Raw genomic sequence first — 12,614 nt, 5'->3', positions numbered from 1 at the left:
TATTTTGGGTGTTCCATTTAAAATAGGAGAGTTGGAGTTACTTAGAAAAAACTCGGTAATACAATTATTAAGTTCTTAGTACTCGTATATGCTTATCCTCACATACCAAGTTTCATATCACTGAACCGTATGCTTCAAAAGTTATTTAGGTAGTGCATTTATTATTTTAATATTTGATACACTTTTCTGTTTTCTTGACTTAGCAACACTGAATTTGTACAAAAGTATCAAGTGTGGGTAATTCTTGAAAATCTCTTAATGAGTACTATTCAAAAATAAAATAATATATTGGGTGTTCCATTTAAAATAAGAGAGTTGGAGTTACTCCCGGTTAAACCGGAAGTAGAATAAACTCGGTAATACCATTATTGAGTTCTTAGTATATGGTTATCCTCACATACCAAGTTTCATGTCACTAAACCGTATGCTTCAAAAGTTATTTAGGTGGTGCGGGACTTTATCTAACTCTGTATATTAAAATACCTAAATTGTACAGGGTTGGGCAGATAAAACCGGCCCCATCTCATGTCATATGATTTGGAAAATAAATTATATAGAGTATTGTTTTCTTTTCTTTCTTTTTTCTTGAAAATGTAATTATGTTGGCTATACTGTATCTTTCGCGTGTTTTGTGTCATTGTTGTTGCGCCATTGTTGCTTATAACCTCTTCTGGTTGCTGTTTAAAAGTCAGACGTTCTAAACACATGTAAAGAGTTGTTCTTTAAATAAGCATGACTTATTCAATACCAGAGCGAATATTCATTGTGGAGGCGTACGTACAGATCAGCTCTATTAAGGGAACACAACAATTATTCAGAGACAAATATCCGCTTCGCTCAGTACCAGCGAAAAGCAGCATTCAAGATTTGGTGCGAAAATGGCGTACGACTGGATCCATAAAAAAATGTAACAAGGAACAGAACTCCTTCTGTCCGGACTCCTCAACTTACGGCGCGAATTAATTAATATATCACCCATGAGGAATTGACACGTGTTTTCATGAACCTGTTAAAACGTGCACAGACGTGTCTAGATGCAGATGGAGGGCACTTCCAACATTTATTATTAAGGTAAATGCGTTTTATTTTCATTCCATTTGAAGTTTGTTTCAAATCATTAGTACTTACCAATGTCATAACACGGGCCGGTTTTATCTGCCCAACTCTGTAGTTATTGTATACAAAATATCATCCTGCCTCAAATGAGTCACCACTGTAATCAGGAATGCAATGATTACAAAGCTATAATTATGGCGAAAATAATAATAATAATAATAATAATAATAATAATAATAATAATAATAATAATAATAATAATAATAATAATAATAATAATAGTACTTTTTTCTCCATTCACTATTATTTTGTAACCGCGTTGCTTCATTGTTGGCCTGCACGCAAATGATGTAGCAGGTACTGTCTTAGAAAAAACGTTCTGTCGTATAGTCCCAGAAAGGAGACAATGTGCAGTTGTATGTCGTCCCTTAGTAGTTAGAACTAGTGCCAGGGAAAAGAATTCAGCGTAAATGTGCGGTAAAGACTGTTAACAAATAAATAAAATCCGTGGTGCTACAGCCCGTGAAGAGCCTAGACCGACCAGCCGGCTGCTGGCCTCACGCCCACATGCCGAAGCAGAGGTGGACGATCATCCAACCAGAATGGAGGTATCGTGTGGTTAGCACGATGATCCCCCCCAGGCGTTATAGCTGGCATTCGCAACCGGATTTCGCTACCTATCGTAGCTCCCCAAGTGCATCACGATGCTGGGTGGGCACCGGTCCCATACACTGGCCGAAATTCCATGAGAAAATTTCTTCCCCCCCTGAGGATTCGAACCAGCGCGCATTCCGTAACGCGAGTCCTAGGCAGGATGCCTTAGACCACGACGTCACGGCGCGGGACTAACAAATACTTACTTACTTACTTACTTACTGGCTTTTAAGGAACCCGGAGGTTCATTGCCGCCCTCACATAAGCCCGCCATTAGTCCCTATCCTGAGCAAGATTAATCCATTCTCTATCATCATATCCCACCTCCCTCAAATCCATTTTAATATTATCTTCCCATCTACGTCTCGGCCTCCCCAAAGGGCTTTTTCCTTCCGGCCTCTCAACTAACACTCTATATGCATTTCTGGATTCGCCCATACGTGCTACATGCCTGCCCATCTCAAACGTCTGGATTTTATCTTCCTAATTATGTCAGGTGAAGAATACAATGCATGCAGTTCTGTGTTGTGTAACTTTCTCCATTCTCCTGTAACTTCATCCCTCTTAGCCTCAAATATTTTCCTAAGCACCTTATTCTCAAATACCCTTAACCTATGTTCCTCTCTCAAAGTGAGAGTCCAAGTTTCACAACCATAAAGGACAACCGGTAATACAACTGTTTTATTAATTCTAACTTTCAGATTTTTTGACAGCGGACTGGATGATAAAAGCTTCTCAACCCAATAATAACAGGCATTTCCCATATTTATTCTGTGTTTAATTTCCTCCCGAGTATCATTTATATTTGTCACTGTTGCTCTGAGGTATATGACTTTTTCCACCTCTTCAAAAGATAAATTTCCAATTTTTATATTTCTATTTCGTACAATATTCTGGTCACGAGACATAATCATATACTTCGTCTTTTCGGGATTTACTTCTAAACCTATCTCTTTACTTGCTTCCAGTAAAATTCCCGTGTTTTCCCTAATCGTTTGTGGATTTTCTCCTAACATATTCACGTCATCCGCATAAACAAGCAGCTGATGTAAACCGTTCAATTCCAAACCCTCTCTGTTATCCTGAACTTTCCTAATGGCATACTCTAGAGCAAAGTTAAAAAGTAAAAGTGATAGTGCATCTCCTTGCTTTAGCCCACAGTGAATTGGAAACGCATCTGATAGAAACTGACCTATACGAACTCTGATGTACGTTTCACTGAGACACATTTTAATTAATCGAACTAGTTTCTTGGGAATACCAAATTCAATAAGAATATCATGTAAAACTTCTCTCTTAACCGAGTCATATGCTTTTTTGAAGTCTATGGATAACTGATGCACTGTACCCTTATACTCCCATTTTTTCTCCATTATCTGTCGAATACAAAATATCTGGTCAATAGTTTATCTATTACGCCTAAAACCACACTGACGATCCCCAATAATTGACTAACAAATAAATAAGTAAATTAATTTTTTTTCTCTCTATGAGGACTGGAGGGGAATATCCCTGTGCACCGCGACCTATTATGCACCCTGGGATATGTTGCAAGTCCACCGACTACACCTACGCCGAACCGACCTAACCGCTAACACTCTAACGACCAGTCCTGCCGTCCTTCCAAATCCGTGTACCATTCCACCCCAACAGCCCCTGTCTCCCCAACGGTGTGAGGTGTAGGCCTCCTCTTCCGTCGGCTAGCCACCAGCTACCACGCAAGTAAATTAATTTAACAAAAATAAAAAAAATAAATAAAAATAAAGGAATGCATGACAGCGATGTTGAACATACGACCGACTGATTCCGAAACAGGCACTCTGTCCGCTAGAATAAAGCCATCCGTGAAAACATTCCATATTAACAAATGCAATACTCCAGGATATGACTATATCTCGAAAGTGGACATTAAAGCCTGGTTCAGACGGTGCAAGCACAGTCTAATACTTACAGTCGCGCAACTCATACGTATAAAATATGCCAACATTTGACAGCTGGCGCGACAGTAGCCCTCTAGCGACAGGCAAGTTAAAAGTGTGCACACGACATATGATACATCAGAAAACGGGTTTTGCGTAATTTATTTTATATGTTTATGCTGTACAATAAGTGTATATGGTTCTTATTAATTCTACTTTAGAATCCTGGAAGAATTTCACACGCAGTTAATCTACAAGATTCAGAAGCTGGGAATAAACGTAATTCTTTCTGCTCTGAATCATGACCCTGATCACGTATCATGGTTTGAAATAATATAATTGTTCGTGCGTGGTCGGTTAATTCAATTCATTCCTAAATATATTTATGAATCATTGGAACTTTGTATTTCCTGTGAGAAGAGTAAAAATTAGTATCTTCAAAATTGTAGGGCATATCTCGTAGGGTACATCGCGTGGTGAACGCTCTCCCTATTTCCTGAGAAATTATCGATTTTGCATACCGCAAATTGGGGTAAACTCGGCCGCTGAGGTAAACTTGAAAATAAAGAAAAGGGGAGGATTTAAATATTAATATGAAGTTCATTATTTTTCCATTTCTTAAGAACCGGTATTATCTTTATTATTTTGAGTCACAAATAGTGCTGATGTTATGGCTTAAATTTGTATGGTAATTTTACCGCTTTTTACATTACATTTCCAGTTTTCACACATAATGCCTAATTTTAACTTATCCTACCTATATAATACGTAATTTACATGCACTTACTGTTAATATGATGTAGGTGAGAACAAATAAATGAACACACAATTTTGTTGAAAAAATTGTAACTTCAATTAACTCAGAAAATGTAGGCCTAATTTTATTTTCAGAGCAGAAGTGGTGTAAGTCAAAAATGGGTAATGAGGGGTTAAAGTAAACATTCTATAAAATAGAGCGCAAAGTGGCAGTTAATATTGAATGTATTTAAACTATTAATTGTCAGTGAATAGCACGAAGGATATATTAATTGCTACTTTGCGCTGTATTTTACAGAATTTTTACTTTAAACCTCATTACCTGATTTTGACTTACACCACTTCTGCACTGAACGGCTCAAATAATCACTGGGAATGTAAAATCAACACCACTAACAGTCATGCAAATTATTACAGAAAAGATTGCTTTTTATATTAAATTTAAAAAGCCTCTTTTATTTCTTGAGAACTTAATAAGTCTGGCACATGAATCTACACCAACACATCAGAAATTTATCGACATAGTCTGGATTTATTCAAGAAGTGAATATTTTGCAAAAGGATTACTATACTCCATGAATTCTTGCAAAATTATCACCATGATACCTACTTGAATGCTATATAACATTCTTGAAAAATATAAAGAAAAAAACACGAATACAAAAATTATGAAATTACTTGCATTAAAAACTGTAGATATATTATTTACACATATGATCTCTGCAAAAAAATAATATACTGTAACAGGTATTTACTTTGTTTTTATTTAAACTGTCCTTCCTGACATACAAATAGGTAACTGATAAGTAATAAATGTTTTATAGAACACAATACGTAGGCTACCTACAACGTGGATTATTGGTTATGACTGAGTTATGCTTTTCTCTTGGTCTTTAGGGAATCTGAAGAACGACAAATTCGGAGATTTAAACTTGTTGTTACTGCAATTTTCGTCATTGCACACATTGCCTTTATTCCGACGCATGATTAAAACGTTATTATAACATCTCGCATCCCTTTAAAGCACGTGCTGGTTGTATCAACCCTATGACCAGTGCCTTGCCTGCCGCTTGGGCGCTAGTGTCGCGAATGTTGGCAAAAAAAGTGTTGAAGTTGCGCGACTGTAAGTATTAGACTGTGGTGCAAGTTTCTGTGATGGATTCCAAGGTGGCTGCGCTGATGGCTGCCCTGCGTGCTCACTTGGTGGCTCCCGTGTTGGCTACGGTGATGGAAGTTGTTCACACGGAGCTGGCTCTTTTCACAGTTCAAATTGGAAAATCATCTGGTGTTTCATCTGTTGCCAACACTCATGGTCAGAAAGAAACTAAACCGTGAGTGAAAAACAACTAAAGTCCTACATTAACCGTAGTAAATGTCGTAATAAAGTAATTAAGCCATAAGTACAAAATAGCTAAAGTGCGATATTTAATTCTTGTTTCTTAGAAACTATAGAATATAGAAAAAACATGTTTAGTTGGAAAACAACGAACATGGCGACATGGTTTCAGAGGTGATATTATATGATCATCTTTGGTTCCAGCCTGCAAACCATCACGAAAAATCGCAAGGAACCTACCCTCGAAATCCAGCAAGCTAGCCATCCACGGAGCCACCAGACCGCATTACTTCCGGCAAGTGACCATGCAAGTTACCCATCCGCGCAGCCACCTTGGAATCCATCACAGAAACACGCACCGTCTGAACCGGGCTTAACTTGATTTAGGCCTACTTGAAATTAATTAGACATGGTTCGCATTAGTTGTGGAAATATGTTTTGCCCTGTGACTTATAAATAAAGAAATTGGGTGTGAAAATCGTTATTCCTTAACTATATGTAACTTAAATCTTAATTACCATTTAATATTTTATTATGCTTAATAGTCTACACCGGACGCTAAGGCTAAGCGATCGACGAGCCCTGCATTCTCTTGTTCTCTTATTTCAAATTGTGCGCACCGCTACCCCAATATATTTGGCTTCTCGTTTTCAAAATTTATCCGCATATCATCAGCTAAGTACAAGATCTCATTATAACAATTTACTCATTATACCCTACCACAAGACATCTTTATATTCTTCATCCTATACAGTTTCAGTTGCTAGAAATTGGAACTCGCTTCCGAGTGATATAAGGGGTTGTTGGACAATTGCTTCATTTAGGTCAAAATTACATAAATTCTTACTTAACAGATGAATTGCTGATTAATATTTGTTACTTATAATGAAAGTAACATCTGTCCATTCTTATTATTATTATCTTTAATTTCTCTAAATAGATTTACAAAACCTCTAATGGCAATTACATTAATATTCTCATTATAGAAATATAAATATATATATATATATATATATATATATATATATATTCTTCCTGTAACATAGTCCTAGTAAGCTTATATTAAATTAATTATAATTCATTGAATTAAATTAGCTCATAAATTAAGTTACTACTTTACCTTATAGATTTATCTAAATTTAAATAAATGTGTAGTGAAGATTACTGCTGGAGAACCTTTTAAGTGTAGTGAAAATATTTGTAATTTAAATTTATGTATTGTATTGATTAAGGCTGGTTGAGTGGAAGAGAAGGCCTTATGGCCTTAACTCTGCCAGCGAAAATAAAACATTATTATTATTATTATTATTATTATTATTATTATACAGCGCTATGCTTTTGTGCATTATTATAGCTAGCGATAAGATATGAACATGGGCACACTAGATGCTATAATAATGGTTCATAATAGACATTTTCTACAAAATGGTCAAGAAGATGGATCCAGAGGGATTGTTATTGTTTGCGCTGGCTTTAAAACAGAAGCACAAAAACAGGATTCATGAAATTTATAATCGTTTTCTTTCCCAAGGAAATTTAGTTTTTCAGCAGAATAACACTCCGCGTACACCGCCATAAACATTCAAAGATGATACACGGGAAGGCCTGAAAAAGAGATTGACAAATATCGAAACAACCCACTCAAAATGCAGATCAGTTGTGGGATCAAGTTCTGGCTACTTGGGAAGGATTTGCACCCATTTTTCCGAAATCAAATTTCCGACTGACCATTTTTCCGAAACCCTCTTTTCCGAATGATCATTTTTTCGAATGACCATTATTCCGAATGGACATTTCTCCAAATTATTAGTATTCATTAATATCTTGAAATTACCAAGTCGCAATGGATGTACAAATTATTACTTCAGGTAAACGGGCTATGAAATTACCCTGGTTAATAGTGATTTTGTTAAATGTAAAATTTATGCTGTTTCTTATATAATTTCATCTGCTAATTGCAAAAATGAAATCAGAATTTTTCTACCACCCACCATTTTTCTGTCACTTTAGAAAAATCGTTTATATTTTTATTGCTATATACAGTCCTTAACATGCTAATGAAAAAGAAAATATTTGGAATATTTCATTTTATTGCTTTAACAATTCACTCATAACTTTAGATCATTGTTGCCTGTGAAGTCAGAATTCATAAAAATAAATTTATTTAAGACTATGTGAGTTAGTATTAATTCTGAGTTGAGTTGGAACTTACATTCATGAAACAAGTTTCATAACCTGTCTTTAGTTTGTCCTAATTTTGAGTGTGATAAAAGTATCTTATAAAGTGAAACATACCTCGAAATAGTGTATAAATGATAAACAATTTTTGTTAAGTTTGTGATTAGTTCACTTTGAATTTTACTACACTAGTTAAAAGAGCTTACGAGTATTTTTTTGATTGCAAAATAGATAACATGAACAGGTCCCCTGAAATCTGTTGCGCTCCATGTGATTCTATTAACTGGTTGGCTAAAAAGATCCCGTCATATGCCTTTTCCAGTTCCAATGGTATGCCGAGTACCTAGGATCATTCAACAGACTGTTACTTTCTAGAAACCACAGATCAGAAGATTACAGAGAACTTGTCAGCGAGATGATTCAGAACTGTAATGTGATGGGATGTCATATCTCTCAAAATAACTTTTTGGATGCTCATCTATTTTTTTCTTTTCTCAAAACCTTCGGTAGTGAGCGAAGAACATGTGGAGCGTTTTCATCAGGATTTTTCTGAATTGGACAAGCAATCCCAGAAAAAATGGAGCCCAAATATTCTGTCAGACTACTGCTGGACACTCAAAAGAGATATTTCTCAAGCGAAGTATAGTCTAAAACATATTTCACACATATTTTAGATAAATAAATATGATTTTGGATAAAATGTTACAAGATTTCAATACTAGAAAGGTTTGAATTATATTTGAAGAGTCCACTGCAAGAATGATGGATGATTGTGAATTACAGGAACACCACTTCTTACCTTTTTCAAAATCACTGAAATAAACTTAAAACGAAAGTATTAAAAAAAATCGTGTTAGAAGATTGAATTTGTGTATTTTTGGTCCAGGGAGCATCCGCTTTTTGGTGTAAAGATAATTCGTTTGGCGTGTTTCTTAATTGAAATTATGAAATGGCGTTCCTGTGCTTCACATTTAATTCACTTTCTTGTCGAAAATGAACCAAGACTGTCAATGCATAGCTTAAGACATATAGAATGTACATAGAGAGTTATATGGCATTAACACTGATAGTCATTGTCCAGTAATGATCGGAAAATCACAGTTAAGCTTTGAGCGCTAAGCATTTCAAACTTTCAATTGCTTCTCCTGAAAAATATATTCCAAATGACATCCATCATTCTTGCAGTGGACTCTTCATTTCATATAGCCTAATTATTCAAAAGCCCTGAAAACAGATTTGAAATCAGCACGAAAAATGCTATAATAATGATCCATTCTTTATCTTTTAACAAAAAAATATGTTTAATTTTGTTGACCAGTGTTATTAATGAATGGTTATAAATTAATACTAGTGGCTTGTAGCAGCAACTGCTGCTTGATAAAAATGGAAAATCACAATAAAATTCCTATACACAAAGTCCCACATTAATCATACTATTCATGACCTTAAAAAATCTAACACAGCTGTATTAATAACTCAAATGAAGATGAAGTACATTACTTGAAGCACTGCCCACTGCACAACACTACGAAATGAACTGCAAGATGTCCTACGGTATACATGTTTGCTGCGATGGACGTACTTATTTTTTAAATTATTTCACATCGTAATATGTAATACTTTCTTCATGCAAAATTTCACTTCTTGAAACGTTGTTACAAACATAATTTTCTACATAGGCTATTCGTTTATGAGTTCTTAATGCAGTTACATTTCTAAACGTCCAACCACATTTTCTTGATGGACCAGCTACACTCATATTAATGAACTCATGAAGAACTAAATTCACAACTTAACAACACTATTACTTTTTTAGTAACACCAGATAAAAATCATACGTACAATATTGAAGCACGAAAAAAATACGTAACAGTTGAAAGATGATCGGTAAACAATTATTATCGATGTATCGAAAAGCATGATATTGTGACGTCAACATCTCGCATGTACAGAAGGCTTCGATAACTACATTTATGAACGTTTTAAGGAAACACGATGTTTTATTGTTTGAAATTTCATTACCGGTATTTGAAATGCAGCCTTTCCTATATACAAAGCCCCACATTACTGACACCATTCACGACCTTCAAAAAACCTCAAAAAGCTGTATGGTTCACTGAACTTGTAAATATTTATGTGGTTAAGTACTCTTTGTTCCTTGTGACAGCTCACAAATAGTGAGAAGATTTCTAAATTAAAACTCAAATGAAGATAAAGTAAATTACATGAACACGGCCCTCTGCACAGCACTACAAAACGAAATGTAAGATGTCCCACTTACGGCATACGGTTTACTGCTACGGGCGTACATTTTTTTTTTTTTAATTTCAAAGCTTTTTATGAACTTCGCTACAAACCATTTAGATTTTCCCGCAATATTAATATTATTAGCTTTCGATTGAGACATCACACAATCTTACAGAATGTATAGTTTTCATAAAATTTCCCGTCACAGTTCAAATTAAATATACAGGATTAGTTAAAAGTCCCGCACTACCTAAATAACTTTTGAAGCATACGGTTCAGTGGCATGGAATTTGGTATGTGAGGATAACCATATACGAAGAAAATAATGGTATTACCGAGTTTTTTTCTGCTTCCGGTTTAACCGGAAGTAACTCCAAATCTCTTATTTTAAATGGAACACCCAATATATATTTTTATTTTTGAATAGTGCTCATTAAGAGCTTTTCAAAAAGTACCCACACTTGATACTTCCATACAAATTCAATGTTGCTAAGTCAAGAAAACAGAAAAGTGTATCGAATATTAAAATAATAAACGCACCACTTAAATAACTTTTGAAGCATACGGTTCAGTGATATGAAACTTGGTATGTGAGGATAACCATATGCTAAAAACTCAATAATGGTATTACCGAGTTTTTCTACTTCCGGTTTAACCGGAAGTAACTCCAACTTTCTTATTTTCAATGGAACACCCAATATATATATATATATATATATATATATATATGAGCACTATACAAAAATATATATATTTTTGTATAGTGCTCATTAAGAGCTTTTCAAAAAGTACCCACAGTCGATACTTCTGTACAAATTCAGTGTTGCTAAGTCAAGAAAACAGAAAAGTGTATCGAATATTCAAATAATAAAATACTCCTTCCTTAACAAAAACAAAACAAAGCTAGCTCACCTTCTAAATTATGTGTTCAAATTGATAGCCCTCAGCTGCTTTACAATGTGTCATTCGATCATAGAAACCATTTAAGGAATGATTTAACCAGGCTTTAGGAATATCTTGCACCACTTCCATTTTTATTTAGCAACACTGAATTTATACAAAAGTATCAAGTGGGGGTACTTTTTGAAAAGCTCTTAATGAGCTTTATTAAAAAATAAAAAAACATATTGGGTGTTCCATTTAAAATAATAGAGTTGGAGTTACTTCCGTTTAAACCGGAAGTATAAAAAACTCGGTAATACCATTATTGAGTTCTTAGCATATGGTTATCCTCACATACCAAGTTCATATCACTGAACCGTATGCTTAAAAAGTTATTTAGGTGGTGCGTTTATTATTTTAATATTCGATACACTTTTCTGTTTTCTTGACTTAGCAACACTGATGGCCGTGTACACCATTCTCGATCATCTAGCCCGTTTATCAGCAATCACGGAAACATGGTTAATTCTTGACAATGATCAAGTTACAGATGCGGTGCACCGACATTTTCCCTCGATCAACTCAGTACCGTCAGCTGACGGTACGCTCGCTTGAGAAGAATCATCTGAGCGCTAGGTTACCGCGTATAAAATAGCGAACGAACGCACGCTGTCAATTATCGCTTCGTTTTTGTTTGTCGGACTGCTTTCAAACATCCTCGCAGTTTTCAAATAACAAGTTCCAATAATCATGGAAGAAAAAAAAAATGAGCACCGAACTTCTCACAGTTTGAAGTGGGAATTCCTTTAGAACTCGTCAGCAATTATGCATCCATATTACAGAATAAAAGTAGCCTACTGACGGAAGTTCTCTAAGAGAAAAGCAGGCTACCTGGTTGGATTTAACCTCACAATTCACATGAGTTATACGTGTTTACATAATTCCACATAATTTGTAACGTAATTTATACAGTGGTTATTTCATATTATTGATAATAATTGGGAAAATTTCAGTATACGGATACCTCACTGACAATTATCTTGAAATAGGCTACTAAAAAGAGCAGATTTGTATGTGTTTGTCGAATGCTCATCATCTTGCTTACGAAAGGACACATTTAAGTGCCAATAATTATTTGGGAAAATTTCAGTATACGGATACCTCACTGACAATTGTCTTGAAATAGGCTACTAAAAAGAGCAGATTTGTATGTGTTTGTCGAATGCTCATCATCTTGCTTACGAAAAGACACATTTCAGTGCCAATAATTATTTGGGAAAATTTCAGTATACGGATACCGCACTGACAATTATCTTGAAACAGGCTACTAAAAAGAGCAGATTTGTATGTGTTTGTCGAATGCTCATCATCTTGCTTACGAAAAGACACATTTCAGTGCCAATAATTTATTTGGGAAAATTTCAGTATACGGATACCTCGCTAACAATTATTAAAAAAAAAAACAGTTCGTCTGTGTATGTCGAATACGCATCATCATGCATACGAAAAGGAAGTTTTTAGTGCCAATTTATTTTGTGTGCACAAGGTTGGAATTTTGGAGTAGGTTAAGAGGGAAAGGAAAGTAT

The sequence above is a fragment of the Periplaneta americana genome, chromosome 3, assembly GCF_040183065.1.
Source record: "Periplaneta americana isolate PAMFEO1 chromosome 3, P.americana_PAMFEO1_priV1, whole genome shotgun sequence".
Classification (NCBI taxonomy): Eukaryota; Metazoa; Arthropoda; class Insecta; order Blattodea; family Blattidae; genus Periplaneta; species Periplaneta americana.
This window is presented reverse-complemented; position numbering follows the sequence as displayed.